This window comes from Tachysurus vachellii, chromosome 10 (genome assembly GCF_030014155.1).
Source record: "Tachysurus vachellii isolate PV-2020 chromosome 10, HZAU_Pvac_v1, whole genome shotgun sequence".
In the NCBI taxonomy this organism is placed as follows: Eukaryota; Metazoa; Chordata; class Actinopteri; order Siluriformes; family Bagridae; genus Tachysurus; species Tachysurus vachellii.
The window spans coordinates 11,628,457-11,648,690 of record NC_083469.1 but is presented as its reverse complement, the minus strand read 5'-3'; positions in this window follow the sequence as shown (position 1 = coordinate 11,648,690).

Here is a 20,234-nt window from a genome sequence, read left to right as displayed (position 1 = left end):
TGATCCCTGCCACACTGTTCTTCACATTCTCTGTGATTCAGAATTGGAGCCCATTTGAACCATAATTACGTTTGCAGGGTACAGGGGCAGATCATAGCACTATAACTAATCTTTCTCTTGTAATGCTCCTTTCTGTTCTGAATGTAGTAGAAATATGAATAGTGTGACACTTTGTCTTAACTTCTGAAGGTGTATCCTGGATTGTGTACACAGCTGAGAGGGCACATATTTAACGCCAGACAGACTCTTGATATCCTATCCCACTTCCGCTGTGTGCCAGTCAGCAGGGAATAAGAGAATGAGAACAGAGCCATTGTGATGGACTGTAATAGGAGACATAAAAAGTGAGAGATGATAGAAGGAACAGTTGAGAGAAGAGCCTGATTAGTTCAGACAGACACATTTTAAATAACCACAGTCAGACATGGCTCATTGACTTAATCTGACCAGGCCACTAATGCAGTGGTTGGAAAGATTTACGTCATATAAAAGATTTTTTTTGTTTTGTTTTGTTTATGGTCAGTAAGTAGTGATAAAACAGATGCTCAATTTACATATGATATAAGGTTTAATTAAGATACAGGAATTAATTTCTGTATTCATATCCTATTTGTTCATAATCTTAGCAGTTCTATCACCAGCTTTGATTAGTACCTTATTAAATAATTCTTAAAGAATGATGTAATGAGCATGTAAACTTCTATTTACATTTAGCCTAATACCTTAATAATCTGAGCTTTAATGTATATATCTAAATTTATTTCAGTAAACTAATTGAGATCAATCTGGATTAAATTTCAATCAGATCAAATGACATTAAACCAATTTTTTAAACAATTTGTTGAAATGAATGAATGCATAACCAGCCAGGTGGGAGGGGGTGTACAGTATGCAACTCTGTGTACAGATAACATGTTTGTCTCATGCTGATGCTTTGTATGGTTCTGGGGCAGCACAGTGGTGCAGCGAGTACCGTTACTGCTTCACAGTTCCATGGTCCCCAACAGGATTAATCAGTATTAATTTCTATTGAGAAAAAAAAATCTGCTGTTGTTTTTCTACCTCTTAAAACATGCCAGTAAGTATACTAGATACACTAAATTGTCCATAATGTTTAAATAAAGTGTGTGCATGGTGCTTTGTGGTAACATGCTGTCCCATTCAGGATATTTCTGCCCTGCACCCAGTGTACCAGGTTAAAAAATGGTCACATACACTCACATCATGACTGTCACAAGCACAAAACCCACCACCTGCTTAGATACTTGAGCTTCACTGTCATACCGTGCAGGGCTCGGACCTGATTGTGCTGCAGTGAACTGGGACTCTCACATTTACAGATGGAGTGAGAGTAAGGGGTCTGGTGAAAGTGTGCAGCAGTTTGGGTGTTCATTACCTGTGTGCCTTTGTGTGACATCATTCATACTCACAGTTTGATGAGGAGAAAAAATCCCAGCATGTCGTCCACTTAAGGTGGGAAACCTCTTCAATAACTGAAGTTGTCCATTATGGGGCTGTGTGTATGACTCACCCTAGAAATACTAAAGTTAGTATGACACTGTGATTGCGCTCCCATATATTCTTTCTTAGCTATATTTCTATTTTTTTCCACTAGTGCTAGCAAACTCCAGTAATTCGTTTCCCACTTACAGTTTTGTTTTATTCAAGGTTAGCAGATTTCATATGAAATGTAGGTTTACAAGCTGCTAATAGGTAATGGATTCTGTAAAATGAAGCCCCAGAATGGACATTTTTATTAGTCCACATTGACTCCATCACATGCCAGAACATCTATTACATACCTGATCCCTGAATGATGCAAAGACATGGCTTTGTGCTCAAGATGGAAAGTATTGGAGCAGGGAATTAATGGATAATTGTGAAGTATCATAAGATACTGAGGTGACTGAGGTAAGAAAAAACTCCCTTAGATGGAAGAGGAAGAAACCTTGAGAGGAACAAGACTCAAAAGGGAACCTTATCCTCATTTTAGATGCCACTGAAGGATGTGATTATAAATATACAGTCTGACAATTGTGTATTGATGAGGAGGTTGTTGTCCTGAAAGACAGCATGTAGTTGGCATCTCCTCTTAGTATGTCAGAATACTTTATGAAGCAGAGTCCAACTGGAGCTAGTACATCTCTAGATGTCTTAGGATCCTCACATGGTTAGCTCACTGAAGGTCCAAAATCTTCATGACATGGAACACAATTGGAGCTGGTATAATTTCTGGATGCCTCGGGATGAGTAGAAAGAGAGAAGCAGTGGAGAGGAATTAGCGTAGCTGCTGTTCATAATATTAGCATGTACTAGATGATAGTGTGCATGTACTAGAGCACAAGATTATGGGAAGTATTATGTTTATGCCTGACTAAAGAGAGTTTTTAATCTACATTTAAACTGAGAAAGTGTGTCTGAGCCCCAAACACTATCAGGAAGGCTATTCCAAAGTTTGGGAACTAAATACTCTACCTTTAGTAGATTTTTATTATTCTGAAAACTACCAGAATGAGACCATGTGCAGAAGAGGTGTAGCAGTATCCATAGTGGGTTGTGGAGAGAGATCAATGGAATAGATAATTGTATAAATGTACAAACAAGTGTAAATGTGTGTGTAGAACAGAATAGTGCAGAATGATTATTGTGAATTATTATTTACACTATTGCCTGTAGAAAGGTTAAACTGTGCTCGAAGATAATAGTGGATGACTGATGTCCAAAGTTATGTGAAGTGTTGTTATGGTGTGGGTTTGAACGTTGGGTGTTGATTAATACAACAGATCTGTATAGGGGTGTATTTTTCTCCCTAATCACAGTGAGGAGGATGGTTATAGATATAGGTAAAAATTTCTGCAGGGTTCACAGTTGGAGATTTGCAGTATCTACATTTAAAAGCTGACCCCTAATTCATTTTATTTTTTTATCATGTATAAATGAAGCTAAAAACGTTCATACGCTTTGAATAATTGGTCTGGAACTGCTGGTCTTTGGTCAAGATGAAATATCTGCCTGCAGGCCTTGGTTTTAACTCATGCTGTGTCAAGCAATGACATTTTGCATTTTGAATGAAATTAAAATATTTTTAGCACAGGAAATATAAGAAATATTGTGGTGGCAAATTAATGTATACATTTAACATTACATTTAACCATGTATAAAGCTCTTGTTTCTTTTCCTGATACAGTACAAACGATTATAGTAGAACAGGACAAACAGAAAAGCCATGAATAATGCTGAATAATACTAGAAGGAAAAAATATGGACTATGATTGACAATGAAGCACAGCTGTTGTTGCACTGGGTTCACTAACGTCTTGACTCAATTCCAGCTATTGACCCATTTTAGTGTCCGGCTCATCGATGCCTCATTTCTAAAGGTTACCTTCACTGGTCTACTAATTGGATGATTTTAAAGTCAATAGGGAAATTTTTCTGCCCCATTTCTCAGTCCTCAGAAATGAAGGCTGAATATAATCAGTCTAAATGCTTTAGACAAAGGAACAAGAAACTTTTGGTTCAATCAGCATTGCTCGTAAAGCAACTATACACAACTGACAAACTTATGGACATCCCTGTTTTTGAAGGAAAGTTTCTATCCAATTGATTTCATCAGAACTGTATGTAATGATTAGCTTCATGCTGAGTATATATGGAAAGCCAATCCTTAATTCTTCCTCATTTTGGTGATGTATTCCAAAACGTATTATTGCTCACTTGTTCTTTTATTGTTTGGAATAGTCCTTGTGTGTTTGTGAGATAGGAACTCTAATGAGCTTGAGTGTATTTAATGGATCCTTGTAAAACAAAAAAAAATAAATAGTTTTCCAGTGCAGGGGTGTCTTCATGTTGTTCAAGGTTAGCAGAACGGATATAAAATCTTTATTTATTTAAATGTTGCTAACTGGAAGTGGTTTCTACCAAATAAGACTTTTAAATGGACATTTTTATTGGGCTATATTGACTCCATCACCTGCTAGAACATCAGTTGAATCCTTGACCACTGACTCTTGAGATTCTTATCTCCCATTTGGATTTGCCCTTATAACCTCTTTAGCTGGATCTGCAGCTGGCCACTGCAATAGTATATAGTCAGTCATTTTCTTTTCTCTTTACCCCATTACCTTTTTTTAATGTCCCTTGATTTTGGGCAGTAATCTGTCCATAAGACTGTAGGAACAATCATGGATTCGTGCTTAGTAGTTTTGTTCCTTTTTATGTTTTCAATTTAAAAGACCTGATGAGAAGTGAGCCTACCGGCACCCCATCAACTCACATTAGATTCCATCTTTTTCAATGACTGCACTGTCTCCATCTCTCTCTCTCTCTCTCTCTCTCTCTCTCTCTCTCTCTTACTCACTCACTCACTCACTCACTCACTCACTCACTCACTCACTCACACACATGCACACACACAGACCCTGCCAAAGCATCAGCCTGTTCTGTGTCTCTAGGAACATCTCCTCCTCGCTTACCAACCGCCTGCCCGAAGGGTGGGCAGCAATACTGCTGATGCAGGATGCAGCATGGGACAGGATAATTTGTTTAAATGACAAATTAGGAGAGTAACTCGATTTGTGGCCAATATACAATGTAGCATATGTGTGTGTAGGTGTGTGTGTGTGTGTGTGTGTGTGTGTGTGAGAGAGCGTGCACGTATATTTGGTTGGTGCTGAATGGTGTAATGTGATGTAACCATACACTATGTAGCTATAAGGGTTTGAGGGAGGCGGGGTTCTCATACTAAGGTTGTGTAATAGACTTCCAGCCAGGTCCACGAGAGCCAGACATTAATTGAATTCTGCCACTGGTAAGCTGATATGTTTCGCTAGGCACTCACTGACTCATTGATCGGCAGGGACTGGGCTCAGAAATACGCTTGGTAGTGTGACCAATCAATCAAACAATTAAACTGCTCTGTACAGCCTCCTTTACTCCATTAAATCCAACCCTCAAATGTCAGCTCTTAAAAAATGAATAGCAGCCCACTACAGCTGCCTGACTTTTTTTCCCCTGCAAGATACAGAAAGTGTACCTAACTCCATCACACTTCACATCACTTTGTGGGGATGAAAAAGAAGATATGCAAAATCACAATGACACGCAGTGATGTCCTGCTATGCAGACTGCACCATAATCCTTGATTAGCATGCTGTGAGCTGAATACTGGCCTTTCAATGTGGCCACCTGGCATTATGAGTTCTGCAACATCTTCTTGTCACTTTAACAGTGTACAGTGTTCCTGACAGACTGTCTGGGTAGGTAGGCTTTCTACATGTCACCATAATCCCATGAGAAAATGAGAACGGAGAATTAAAGCATGAAATATAATGATGAACATGAGGGTCAGGGATGTTCAGGCTCCACCTACTGATCATAGTAATGGTAATATTTCACTGTGCCCTTGTCCTTCACCTCAAATCATCCTGTTTATCCTGATCTATAGCATGAGCAGCACGTTCCAAATCTCCTAGTGAAGAAGAAGATATGACATGCAAAACCACAGTGACACACAATGATGAGCCTTGGTGATTAATGTAGGAATGATTCCTGGCCTTGTCAGAAGAAGGATACCTGTGAACCTACATCTTCTGCCTGTACATGGAGGCTTAAGTGAATTAACAGACAGGGTGTTAATGTATGCAAAAACATGCAAGGTTGTGTGAGTTTATGTGTGGACAGCCAGTTGTCAGACCCTGTCCTGATAAACAAACTCTTCATTCTGCAGCTCATGTATGTGTTAACCTCAGTGATAACTCAGTAGGACTGTACCCAATTGTCCTTGCCGACGAGAGTTCTATATCCAAAAGGTCATATTATTGATGATTACTATAGGGTTTGATACATTTAAGTGCAGTGACTTGCTAATTAGCTTTAGGTGAATATTAATGCACTTAGTGCATTATAGCTTTTTATACATTTTGTAAAAGCGTGTAATCAAAAAGAAACAAGTTTAATTTATATGGTGAAGAAATTGATTTGACAATTACAAAAGGAGTCCTGGGTGTCAACACTTTGTAACAGTCAGTAAGACTTTTGGAAACAATTTCTGAATTATTAACATCAAGACAGAGGGGGGAAGAGAAACTAATGAGAAAACGACTGTTTATAGCTGCAATAATGTAAGCAATTACAGGAACTAGCTTGTTTCCCAGATTTTTAACAACATTAAATGTAACCATAAATAGTGAAAACATTTTTCTTTAAATAAATGCTTTCTTTATTATTAAATAAATATTGTAACTATTAGCAAATTGCTGCAATATAACAGGAGGCTCCTTTAGGACATACTGTTGTAAATAGAAAATTAATTAATCTGTTGTTGAAGCATACCCATTTTATTTAACTTCTTACATTGTAGCTCAGGAACATTTCCAATAATAAAAAAAATGGAAGCAATAATTTTCACAAAGGCCCTAAGACTTTTCGAAATGTACTGGGTTATGAATTGTGCTTCATTTGTGTATAACAAAAGAATTGTATTCAAATGTATGCAATATGTAAGCATTAACCTTTTGCAAACAAATAAAGAGAAAATGGTGTATAGTCATTCGTAATTTCACATAAAAAAACATTTTGTATAGTAAAGATGTTGCAGTTGCACTATGTATTTGAATTCATTTGTGTGTGTGTGTGTGTGTGTGTTTCTGCTATAAATAGCTGATACATTGCTGCAGTAGGTGTGTGTAGTTTCTTTTCACAGTACCCTGTCAGTGCTCACAGTATGTAGACTCTGTGTATGGTGTTGCTGAGAAACCCAGCTGGGATCTTATTAAGAGCACGTATATATGGATGTTCACACAACAGCCACTGGCTGGGTATAAATAGACTTCCCTTTGTCTTCCTACATACTATTTAAGGAACATGGCCAGGCAGGTCATGGAAAGATAGATTTAAACCAAGTGCTATAAAGATTGTGACCATTTTTAGTCGAAAGAAACAATAGCAAAATATGTAAAAGATTGCATTCATTTTTACTGCTACTTCACATGGATATGCTGTTTGGAAAGAATATTATCCATATAACCTATATTTATCACATATTATACAGTGTTTGGTAATTTATTAAACAGTCATGAAGCTCACTTTCCAGTGAGCTCTTGGATTACTGAAGCTGTGTTTACACAACTTTCCAATCTGTGCTTGCAATCACTCTGGTACAGACCATTTAAAGTACAGAATACAAATATCTCTGAATGCACATAACTTTGAGTGTAATACTGACATAAGCCTTCCAGTCTGAATACATCCCATAGTCAGGGAATGGCATGGGCTTAATTTTACTGAATATATCTCTATATAAATAATTATGAAAATGAAAGTGAGAATAAAGTGAATAGTGTGTATACATGTCTGTTTAATATCTGAAATTCACCCTCACAACCTTGGACCTGTGTGGCTTCTGCAGAGTTTGTAATGTAGTGCCTGCAGTTCATCAGTAAGGAACAGAGCCATACATAGCAGCACTTTGACTGTGTGATTGAGGAAGTGTGTGTTTGGCTGTCAGTCTGAACTGAATCAGGGTCACACCTTCTCAGTAATCTTATGTGGTGTAATAAATAATAAAGCTCTGTCCAGCTGGAGAGCTGATTGGGTCCTTGAATCTTCTATTAGACTTACGACAGAAGAAATGCCAGGAAATACGGAGCTGTCAGTAGAGTGACGTGTATTTGTGAATATGTGTATACATATACACACACACTGGTACAAGCTGTTGTGTGATCAGGGTTAAAGCTGAATAAAAAGAGAGGCATTTATAGAGTTAAAGTGAAACAGAGTTAAATTAATAAACAATGATATAAGTTCACAGAGATTGTGCATATGGGTGAGACAGAAATATTGTTGTTATAATTGTGCAGGTGGAGGTAAATTGTGTCATAATTTAAATACAGGGTTTGAAAACAAAAGCAAGACTTCAGGTAATATGCTTTATGAGCTCCTCTTATTCTCTATATATTTACAGCGTGCATGTACTCAGTAACATTTTTACAATGATACATGATCAGGAATGCCAGTACATTAGCAGTAAATATAACTGGCTGGCTGACATATCTGCATTTGAATACTTGGATTTAGCATATGTACTGATGCATATACACATCTGTCTCTAAGTTTCAGAGGATTAAATGGAGACATTTCTGGTCATACATTTTAGTTTTCCCTGAAAGGCTGTAAAACCTAAGAAACAGGCTTTTTGTCTGAGAGAGAAGTTTGGAGATTACAACATTATTGAGCAGCTCTCTTTGGAGACAGCATGCCTAGAAGTCCTCTTAGTTGTTCTTGCTATACTGATCAAAGTGCCATAATGGTCAGTGAGCAAAAGCCCTGCTCAATACATTCATATTTACACAGGAAACGTTCACACAGATTGCTTGAATAGGATGTTTATAATTAATATAGATTTAAATATGCATTCATATTTCTGAATAAGTGTATGAGGGACAGGTTATTTTTTACATTGTTATGGCAAGTAAGTAATACTGACCAGAGGATGAAAATCTGACTTTACTGGTCACTCTTCTAGTCTTGGCAGTTAACCTGCTCATTATGGCACACAAAATAGGGTTTGGGCTTTTCTGCATTCCAAATCTGTAGAGCTGATTTTCAGAGAAAATAGATGTGTATGGGTGAGGCAGAGAGAAAAGACTCTAAGAATATAAATAATTAAACACCTAATTATTGCTTTTCTATGCAGTGGTACTGCTGTTTTTACTGTACTAATATTCCATTGAGCTCAAGTGGTAGTGATGGTGGTGGTGGTGGTTAAGCAGAATAAGACTCAAATGGGAAGGTTGTGAGTCATCTTTCATTATAGAGATGTTTTCAAAGACACATATTTAATTAAAATTCTCTTGTCTTGATGTTTACTTGACCTCATGTACTGCTGCTTCAGAGTGTGAATGCTTCTCCTCTGACTTAAAGCCAGTTAGACTATGCCAATCATGCATACACGAGTGCCTAGATTATTTTAATGTAATGAGAAGGAAGGCAAAAAAAAAGCATTCTGCTTCATGTCTTAAATAAATTGCTTCCTGAGGCTGTGGCCTGCTATGAGAAGGAGACCTCTCTCTTGGGACTTGAGTGTATCACAGTTTTATCCGCTGAAGGTTACACACTCAAGTTTTTTGTCATAGTCTAGTATGTGGTGCCAAGTAACATTTTCTCATCACCTTTGCTGGCAAAATCTACAGATGGTAGGGAGAGCTTTGTAAGATCTAAGCATACTAAGGGTCTATGTCCATAATATCATGTTGTCCCTGTCTAGATGGAACTTGGCCCTATTTCTTCAAGCTATCTGGAACTCCCCAGAATTACCTGTCACTGAACAGGGCAGTTTGTGCTGAAATTTTAATTGCTTTCCCCGCTTTGTGTTAGAGGGAACGGAGTGAGAGGGAGTGTGCAGCCGAGCGTTGCAGGTCCCAGTCGCCTAACAAGACAGCCTGGCTTTGCGCTTGTTTGGTGCTTTCTAATGAGACGCTCTAAATAGTGCCATGAGTCAGCCAAACCTACTGTAGGCTCTTGCCACAAAGCTGGATTAGCAGGGTCGTACCACATTGCCTGCACACGAGAGATTACTAATGCTCTTTTTAAAATGGAAGAGGTGACACATACACCACAGAGGAAGAACTGTGCATGTGGTGGGTTTATATAATAATTAAGGAGTAGAATAAGAATAGGTCACCACTGACAAGCTGGGAATACACCTACTGCTTTAAGCAGGACTTGTCATTCTATTGTGTATTGTAATTTTAGTTATTCTACTGCACCATTAGACTGTTACGGATGCAGCTTGCATGTTCTATTTGTTTATAGTAACAGTCTGGCAGCCTGTTCTTATTAAGTTATTCTAAAATAAATCAGTGCCAGATTAACCCATAAAGGCAGAAAGTAAATTGGGGACTTTCATAATACAAACTTTAAGCCACAGTCAACCTTAATTCTACAAAGGTATCAAATCTCCATTTAATCCTGCTGTTTAATTCAGTGCAGCATGGAGCTGCTGCAGAGTTGGTGTTTCACCCTCCCGACCGTCAACAGAGTGACATCTGAAGGCTCATGGGAAGGTTTCACAGATCCTGCCTTAGGAAGGGCAGCATCTGCTCATTGTGCATTCATGTAAAATGTATTGATTTTTTTTTCTTGTACAAATCAATACATGTCCAGGACAGTGCATGGGAACGCAGAGTAGGAGGAAACAAAACAACAAGCCTCTTTGTGTCTTCTTGGGCACCTTTTACCTTCTAGGAGGTAAAGATTTTTGCCAATACCTGGTCTTTGCAATAAGTATTGAAATGAACAAGTAGTCAATTTTGATTAGTGTGATGCATGTATCTTGCATGTGTTTTTACCTACAGTATGCATGCATTTTATATCTGCCATGTGCAGAAAATCCATCTCTTACAGTATTCAGAATTGACTTTTAATATCAGATTTTAAAAAATCCACCTATTCTGTAACTGTCACCTAAAATTTGAATAAGAAAGGTACATCCTCTCTTTAGCACTTTGTCCCACTTATGCACTGTGATGAATGATAGCAGTAAATAATTGAATACTACTATCTTGTAGTATTCAATTATTTACTAAATCTACTAAAGTGTAATATTTTGTAATCAATTTTAAAAATGCTAAATATATGGTTAATTAAAATTCTTGTGCTAAATTGAAGCAGGACTATGGGTGTCATAATAAGAGACATATTCATATTCAAGAGATAGTAATTAATAGTACTGGACTGAGATTAATATATCTATGCATATCCACTCTAATCCCCTGTAATGCACTGCTCTAACAGTCATGTGCACACTGTAATCTATATACTGTTATTCCTGAAAAGCTTCCTTTATTTTAAGGATTAATCTGGTATACAGATGTTTAGTACTATGTCAAAATGTGATGTAACAATGGTGATGTTGTCAGGTGATATTTTCAGGTGCTGGAGCAGGTGAGTCCTCTCCTGTGTTAAGGAGGGTGAGGGTTTAGTGCAGATGCTGATGTAGCTTGAGAGCAGGGTAGGAGATCATCATGTGAAAATGCCAGCAGACAGCATGGACTCCAGCTCGAACAGCCCACGGCAGGAGGAAAGGCCACTGTCACCACAACTAGCTCACAAAGCCATTCTTTGTGTCACTGCTACTGAGAGGTATGAAAACACACACAGAGTAAAGCAGCCATACTTTAATACATCACACGCATCACATTAGTGAGCTGAAGGATATGGAGATACTGATTGAAAGGATGTACCCTTCTACGTCAAATTTTAGATGAGAGGAGACATTTACTGTTATGGCATTTTAGCAGACGCCCTCAATCAGAGCGACTTATATTTTTACCTCATTTTATACAACTAAGCAATTTAGGCCTTGGTCAGTGTCCCAGCTGTGGTAGCTTGGTGAGCCTGGGATTCGAACAACACCTCCCCTACATCCCAAAAGGAGATATTTTCAATGTAGGTGGAAGACTGAAATGGAACATAAAGGAAAACAGACTCATGGTTTTATGACTGTAGCTTCAATATAAACAATGTTTTGAATTAAAGGTAAAGTGTGTTTGTAAAATGTGATGTTGGACAGTGTGTCTGAAGGTGGCTGGTGAGGCTAATCTGGTCCTTTCCTACACAGGGATTTTGTCCTGCTATTAAATGTGCAGAATTCTGCAATCTGCAAAGCCAGCTTATATAGAATTGGTTAAGCTGCTTGACATGTCTGGTGTAGATCTAGGTCCAGGTCTTTGGTGTAGATTAGTGTGGTAAGACCAACCAAATAGTAGATCTTTGACATGAGAGAGTACTACCCAAGTGTGGACAATTGACTGTAATATGTGGCTTCTGTGATTGTTTTTCCAGAATATGAATTTGAGCCTCAAGGTGTTCAGATCTGTACAAATATATGCATGTGTTTTTTCTTCATTTTGTTTTGAAACCACAAAAGGTTGTAAAATGATGTGTGAAATCTCTCCTTTATTCTAACTGCTATAAGTAGGGTAATGAACCTGGAGGCTGTCTTATAAATGTTTGTAATAATATTTTTGGGGGGTGAGGGGATGGGGGAACATGCAATGAGTTTGAGGCAGACATCCTGAAACAATTTATTTAAATACTGTATATAGCCATGATTTAGCCATGCGTAATGATCAGTTGAGCAGCATTCAAATGCAGTTGTCTAGAAGTAATTCCATTAATTATATTTGATACAGTATGTTGAGAATGTGAAGAAGCTTTCCCACCTTTTTTGTTAGTGTCCAAAAGTAATTTCATACACATTTACTAAGCAAACGTATTACAATTTGATTAAGGAGAGTTCTACAAACTCTGGTGTCTAGATTGCAGAACTAAAAAGATAAAGTCTCAAAAAGCAATAGAAAAGTACTTGCACTCCCAAACCACATTAGCTGTTGGACAGAAGGATCTGCCAACAGCAACTCAGCAGCCTGGGTCTGAGCCTATCCTCAATAATTAAACCCTGGGGGAAATCTTCTATACTGCAGCATCATAACAGCTGCTTATTTTAGGAAGGCAAGAGCAATATATTCCATCATTCGCACACACGAGGATGTTGACACATTTTCTTTATAAATACATACTAAACATGGATATGATTCATATTTAACAGGATGGGTATAACCATATATTCTAGTTCTGGATATGACTATGGTGTCATGATGTGGCTCAGAATTATATTCACAAAATGGCATTATATTCCATAAATGACAAACTAAACGACTAGTTCATTACGAAGAAATTAGCATCAGTATCTACAGTGGGTGTAATTAACGTTGCTAGAAAACATGTTGTGAAAAAAGTACCATTGAAGTGAGGTCTTCTTATGTGTTGCATATACGGTGCAGGCCAGGCCAATGGCAATACCCGCATCTCATCATTTATTCACCAACACAGCTAGCTGAGACAATCCTGCATTCTCTCACCTCAACATTTCTCCTGTGGTAGCCATATCTCATTCCTAATAGCCATCCTGCCGCCTTGTAGTGTCACACTGGTCATTTTATCCCCATCAGCAGTGCTATGATGGATAATTGCTCCGTTGTGGTTAAATGAATAAATGAATAAATGGCTGCAATACACAGATGTGAAATTTTACATGCACCATTTAATAATAAATAAACACAGATGATTGTATTCTGCTTTATTACAGATTTTTCTAAAATGTAATTATAAATATGTTAATAAATGAGTTATCGATATTGCTAGTGTTTAGAACATAAATGTTTATGCAGGCTTCAAAACGACACGGTTCTTCTCTTGAATTTAGGGTGTTTTGTAAGATCAATCATACATCATAACTCTTTTATAAGTAAGCTACCTTTAGAAACCTTATAGATGGTTACACAATAAAAATGGTATGTATGGTTGGATCATTAAGCTGCCAGTCTAAGCTTAAATGTGAAGTCTGTGCTCCCATTCAGTGATTCATTGGCCTCCTTGCCCTGGATGTTTATTATCCTGTTCAATCTTATCAACTTAACAATAATGCCCTTAAATAGTTGTTTGGACATTGATTTAGCAGAATGTAGAACAAGACAGCTATACTATCGGGTAATGACCTGCCACCAGATAAGCAGTACTATCAGTGCTGAGATCTTACCTTGCCTCATTCTCCTCAAGGACAGAGGCTGCACACACTCTTGAGAATACACCAGGATCATGGACCAGAAAGACACTTGATCAAAAAACCTTGCTCTCTTTTATGGCTCAAAAATTAAACAATAAAGGAAATAAATGAAGACATGCCGTAAGCTTTTACTCTGCTTAAATAACATGACAGAGACCTATTCTAAGGCATTAGTCATTGTGTATGTCTGTGAGTGATTTCATATGTTTGGACGATTTTTTGTTACCGTATAGAACAAATGTGAGGACCATATAAATGTAACAATACTGAATCTCTCTCTGGCTCTCTCCCTATAGATTTGGTAAAAAATACAAATACAAAGCACAGCACTGAGCACAGCAAACAAATCATGTTCTGTGATAAATTGTGAATTGGTTATAAGTGGAATTCTGTTTTCCTTTGCAGTATAAAATATGTCAATAAGGCAGCATTATACCTATATCCTGGAAATAAAGACTATTCTGTTGTATGTGTTTAAATGGTAATGTGCATTTTCTGATATGTTCTCAAAATTATACTTTCCTTTAATATTGCTAGATCTTTTCTGCTGCATAACAGCAGGCCTGCACCTGCGTGATTGAGGAATTACACAGCAATAAGATTTTCATTGCCTTTTTGTTTTTTTAGGAAAGAATTATGACTAAACCTAGTGCTTTATATTGAAGAATCTGGAAAGTCAGTGCAGTCCCACTGTGTCATAAATCAATCTAAACATTGGATTAAACAAACAAAGTTACAGAAACAATGGGGGAAAATGGCAAGCATGCTATTTGATGTGAGTAGAATTTTAAAAGCATTGGAATAAAATGGTTTTGCTCGTTTCAGTTCCTTTAATTGTGGAGTTTATTCAGTAGTTATATAACTAGGAAATGAGTCTCAGGCCTATGAAGAAGAGACACTTTAGGAAAGTCATATGAACAAAGCTCTAGGAGTGTGTGCCAATGTGAGTTAGGTTCATTGAATTAGAGCCAGGAGACGTCCCAGTGCAAGGTGACTAAGGCCAGCTACAGTACGGCTATGCTGCAGTCTGATTCAGTCATGGTTGTGCTTTTCCTAAAAGCCACAGAATCCTGGGGCCATAGGGACAACATGATGAAGACAGGCCAGAGATGTGTCACAGCATCTGGGCATTGCATCATTCTTAAACTCCTTCATGATGACCTTAACACATTCTTTCAGTTCTAGGTAGCAAAGATCCCATAAAGTTGACTAAAGTATCAACATGTTCCTGTGTGCTAATTTAGCAAGGTGTGATCATTCATTTTGTGATTAGAAAGGAAAAACAGAAATTCATACAAGACTATATTAATGAGAAGGATTAGCTGATTAGTTGATTTTTAAACTATGTCACTGTTGAGATTCTGATGAGTATGTATTTTAAGAAAGGAAGGAATCAAGAATGTATCAGTTAGAGGTTTGAGATGAATTGAGATGTTGAACCATTAAAATGCGCTCAGTGGAATTAACATTGGCAGTTTCTAGATCAAAAATATTCCTGTGCTTCTTACACTATACCTCTACTATACAGTGTATTGCAATGAAGTAATTATTTTAGGGTGTGACATAAGTATACTGTATAATTGCTCCATTTCCACTGAGAATAATTCAAATAAGTAATGCAATAATAAGATATAATAAAACGTGTGTATAATGTTAATTGAATTAGAAAAAATTAGTCCTAGAGAAAACCTAAAAAAAACGTACAAATTAATTAACATCTCCAAAACTAATGCACATATGAGAAGGCATAGTAAATATTTCTTTTAATTTTTTTATTTTAATAAATAAAAATAAGCAAGTAACCCATGCAGTAATGATTTAGATCATATTTATTCAGTGTGTAATCAAAAAGTGTATGTCTTTTTTGTATGATGTATGCCTACAGTATAAATGCTCCATCACAAAACAAAATTCTAATTACCTATTCAATAATAAGCATAAGCACTAGATAGGAAATCAGCTGATGAGAGAGATTCTTACTAATGAGAGAAATTCTTGTTTGCATTAAAATAGTTGTTGTTTCTGCAGATCTGTAGATGAATTCCCTTAAATCGTTTTAAAGTACATTGCAATACGATATATTTGTCATTCTGACTATATTCACTGACCTTTTGCTTATTTTGACATGTATGCCTTTGAATTTATGGGTTTAGTATTAGTCTTATATCGGAATATTCATTCTCTTGACTTTTTCTGTCTCAGACTCTACATGCTTACATGTGTATTCAAGTCACCATGAAATGCCGCTTAAAATATCAAAATCAAACTTATACATAAGAGAGAAGACAGAAATTAAATCTATTAAATGTTGACTTCTACAACGAAAATATCTCTATAAGGACACTCTATAAGTGAAATCTAATCATATGTCACACAATCAGTTCTTAAAGCTAATGAGGTGAGCTGCTCGGATTTTACAGCACCGCTTAATTACACCTCTAAATGGAGCATTCTCTGTAACCAAAGCAAACCTTTTTATAATTGAATTTTTGTGTTTGTGTCCTGTTCAGGGAACTAGATATCACCATGTTTTACTATGTGAGTGTTGTGTTGTGTCCCTGTCTTTAAGGAAGCCTTGTTGTAAGGCAAATTATCACATTAGTAGGTCTTAGATTATAGGACTTTGGTTGATTTTACAAGATGAATCTTTATTGAACAGGCGCTGACTGTAGCCAACCCTGGATATCTAGTGTACAGTTACATGTTCCTCAGTGAGCTGTGTCTCCTCCCTGACCTTGAGCGATCGATGCCTTGGTGTGCAGCAGCAGGGTGGAAGCTCATAAATAAGAATGAAGCATGGCCCCAAGGGCCCTAGTGGAGTGGCAGTGTGAGACTAAGCTCAGACACACAGCCCAACTCCTCACCCACCTGGAGATTAATTACAACCCCTGCCACATTACCATCTGATCCTTTAGCTCCTTTGCTCTCATGCAACCCCCCTGGCCAACCCAAAGCCCCCCTGAAGTCTTCAAATTCTTATTTGCTTCTCCATCACTGTTCTCCTCTGGGACATGGTGGATAAAAGGCCATTTTGGCAGGGAAGGGAGGAAAAAAATAATACCCTTTCCTTATACAGCAGGTCACAGAGTGGGGGTTTATAAAGGCAATTGTCAGAAAGGAGTAGTTTAATTTTCACTCAAATAAATAATTTTACAGAGATTTGTTATTTGTTATTTGTTTGGTTATTTGTGTTATGAAAGTATGCCTCCATTCGACCATTAATGGGCTGATGGCCATGCCGAGCAAATTTTATCATTTGCCATCAAGCTAGTAAAATCATTAAATATCACTTGACACAATAGAAGGCAAGGAAAGGCATTAAAGCTGCCAAAGGCTGTACATTAATATGTAATGACTCTTAATGTCTTTGGAGTGTGGTTAGATATCAGTCACCAAGTGGTTCTTGGTGAAAAAAAGATTTATAAACATGTTCACTGGATGCCTTTCTCTGTTCTTCCTACAGAGGAAGAGAGAGCAAGACATGGGGTTGCTATAAAACACCAAGCAGATGGAGCTGTAAAACAGAGAGCAGCCATGGTGCAGTGACATGCCAGGTAACCTTGTAATAAAGTGCGAAGAAATGACTGTCAAATGGCAGAACATCCATCTCCCTGCTTAATAATGACCAGCAGTGCAGATTGCAGTAGGGACTGAGAGCAGATCAGGGTATGTTGTATCCCTAATGGTACTGATCCCCAGTGAGGCCAGAACAAATAAGTGCAGTGCTGTGGCTTTGTGGCATACAGAGGGAAAATATCAAACCTCTATAGAACCTTCCTGACTGGAATATAACTCAAGGGTCAGAGAAAAACCACTAGACCTTTTCGCTGTACTTCTGCATTTCCTTCTTTGTTCTACGGATATCACATTGAGAAAAGGAAAGTGGAAACATCATATCAAACCACAGCAGTATACAACGTAAAAGCCACAGGGGTATAGAGATATCTACAAAGTGTGCAGTGACGCACAAAGTAAGAATATATGGTTTCTTTTACCTAGACCTCTCTGTTCCTCACAAAGACATGCTTGGAAAACCATTTTTCTTTGTTGTTCTTAAAGTGTGAAGCTTCCAGCTGTGATGGAGGTTTGTATGTGCAGGGTTATTTCGGTGTGCTACAGTAAATGTCCTTCAAAATATAATCAGTCAAGGAAGATTGTCATATTCTTCTTTAACATAGTAGTTGCAGGTCTTTGGGGTCAAAGTTCCGGTTCTAGTGACCATCTTTAAAGCACTGCTAATAAATATATACATTTTGAAACATACAGACTTCATACGATGGTTTAGTTAATTATAAAAAAAGAAATTAAAAAATATTCCCAGATCATATTGATCTTAAACTAGAGCAAATTTAAGTGATTGGATTAGTATTCATCATGTATTCTAGAGTATTAGCATTGGATTAATTAGCATTGGATTAGGAAGAAGAATTTTTGCAGGAAAATTAGGAAATAGTCTGTCAAACATCACTACAAGTCAGAAGTCAAGAAGCAATAGAAAATGTATAATTCTATACATCAAACATTGACAGGCCCTTTCAAAAGCTGCTAAAAGTATTTTTGTCAGCTTGACGTTTGAGGTGGCTGTTTTATAAGGGATTTGTACAGTTCTTGAGTGTACAGCTTTGTCTTTCCTGTCAAGGGAATAAAAAAAAAAACCCACAAATATAACCTGCAACAACAACAGCAAGACTCTCATTCTGTGCTGTAACTGTGTGAGTTCCTGTACATATTCTTTAGACAAAGTCTCTGAGGGTCCATTCAGTGTTTTCCACATGTTTGTCTTAAAGATATATAAACATCAGTTACTGTATTCCTCTGACAGAATAACCATATTGAGATTTAGTTTGACACTTACAGATATTTTAAAGTGCTGTACATTTTTTATACTTTACTGTCAACTGAGTTTTAAAAGAGTGCATTCTCTTGAATATTTTTGCTTGTGTGTGTCGTGCTGTTGCTTCATTAACTCTGAATTACTTCAGTTATTCTTCTTAATATATATTAGTCAGCAGCTGTATGCTCTTATGTGAGGGATGATCAGTTTGGAAGTATCTTTGGAATTTAAAGGACATATGAATGTGTGTGTGTGTGTATGTGTTTGTGTGTGTGTTTGTGTGTGTGTGTGTGTGTGTGTGTGTGTGTGTGTGTATGTGTGTGGATAAAAGAGAGAAAGAGAGAGAGCGTGAGAGGAAGCTGCTGCAAGAAGCTCATTTAATTCACATTCAAACTTTTCTATGATTCATTGTACTTGGATTAGGAGCAAGGGAATAGTTGTAGAGTGCAGTGAGGATTGCCAGCTCTTTGTTTTGTGCTTTTTTTTATCTGCACTGCAGTAGAAGGTGAGCATCATGTTCTTTCTGGGCATATTGATCTGGCTAAAGCTGCCGTACCTGAAATAGCAAAGAAACACACACACTGCTGACTAGACACAGAGGAACTGCAGGGCATAGAGCAACAGTGCCCATACTGTAGATGTGACATGGCACACCATACATATATGAGGAGATGAATGAGCACTGCTACATATACTGAACTTTTAGTAAGACAAAAATAAACTTATACCAATGCCCTGTGATGTTCAAAATTCCCATTTTGGCACTGTAAGATCTTTGTCCTGTCTCAAAACTGAGGCAATGAAGGTGCTTGTTTGGGTGTCAGTTGTGACAGAGCAGTGCTTTTTTGTGCTGAAGTGTTTGGTGCTGAAAAAGCCTGAAGTGACAAAGCCAAGTGGCCGTGTTATCCTCCTGCTAGAGCCGAGGAGCATGGTCTGGTGTCTGTCTAATCCTGCCCTCCCTCTTTCTGAATCATTCACTCGTTTTCATGTCTCCTAAAACTGCTGGCCTACTTCCACTGGAAACAATGCAAATCCTATAATCCACATATTATCAGCATGGTATGATTAAATTGTGAGAATGAGCTCTGCTTTAAGGAATAGGCTGTCTGTGTAGGGCAGGAGAGGACGTGGTCTTTTTTCTCTTCCTTTTTTTTATATTACACATTGTGGGGAATATTGAAGGGAATAAATGGCACTTCTTTAAGAATATTCTTAGCAGCAGTCTGCAGGCTTGCATGTTGTAATACCTACTTGAAACTTCTTCCAGGCGTGTTGAAGTCCTCTTGCCATCAATACATAACCCTTGGCTTGGTTTGCCCTGTAGTCATACTTATAAATATTATAAAAAGTTGTGCACACAAAATATTTGACAAAAGCAAATGTAGAACTCTTTACAGCTTATGGCTAGCACTCACTCACTCACTCACTCTCTACCGCTTATCCGAACTACCTTGGGTCACGGGGAGCCTGTGCCTTTCTCAGGCGTCATCGGGCATCAAGGCAGGATACACCCTGGACGGAGTGCCAACCCATCGCAGGGCACACACACACTCTCATTCACTCACGCAATCACAAACTACGGACAATTTTCCAGAGATGCCGATCAAGCTACCATGCATGTCTTTGGACCGGGGGAGGAAACCCCCGAGGCACGGGGAGAACATGCAAACTCCACACACACAAGGTGGAGGTGGGAATCGAACCCCCAACCCTGGAGGTGGGAGGCTAACGTGCTAACCACTAAGCCACCGTGCCCCCCTTATGGCTAGCAAT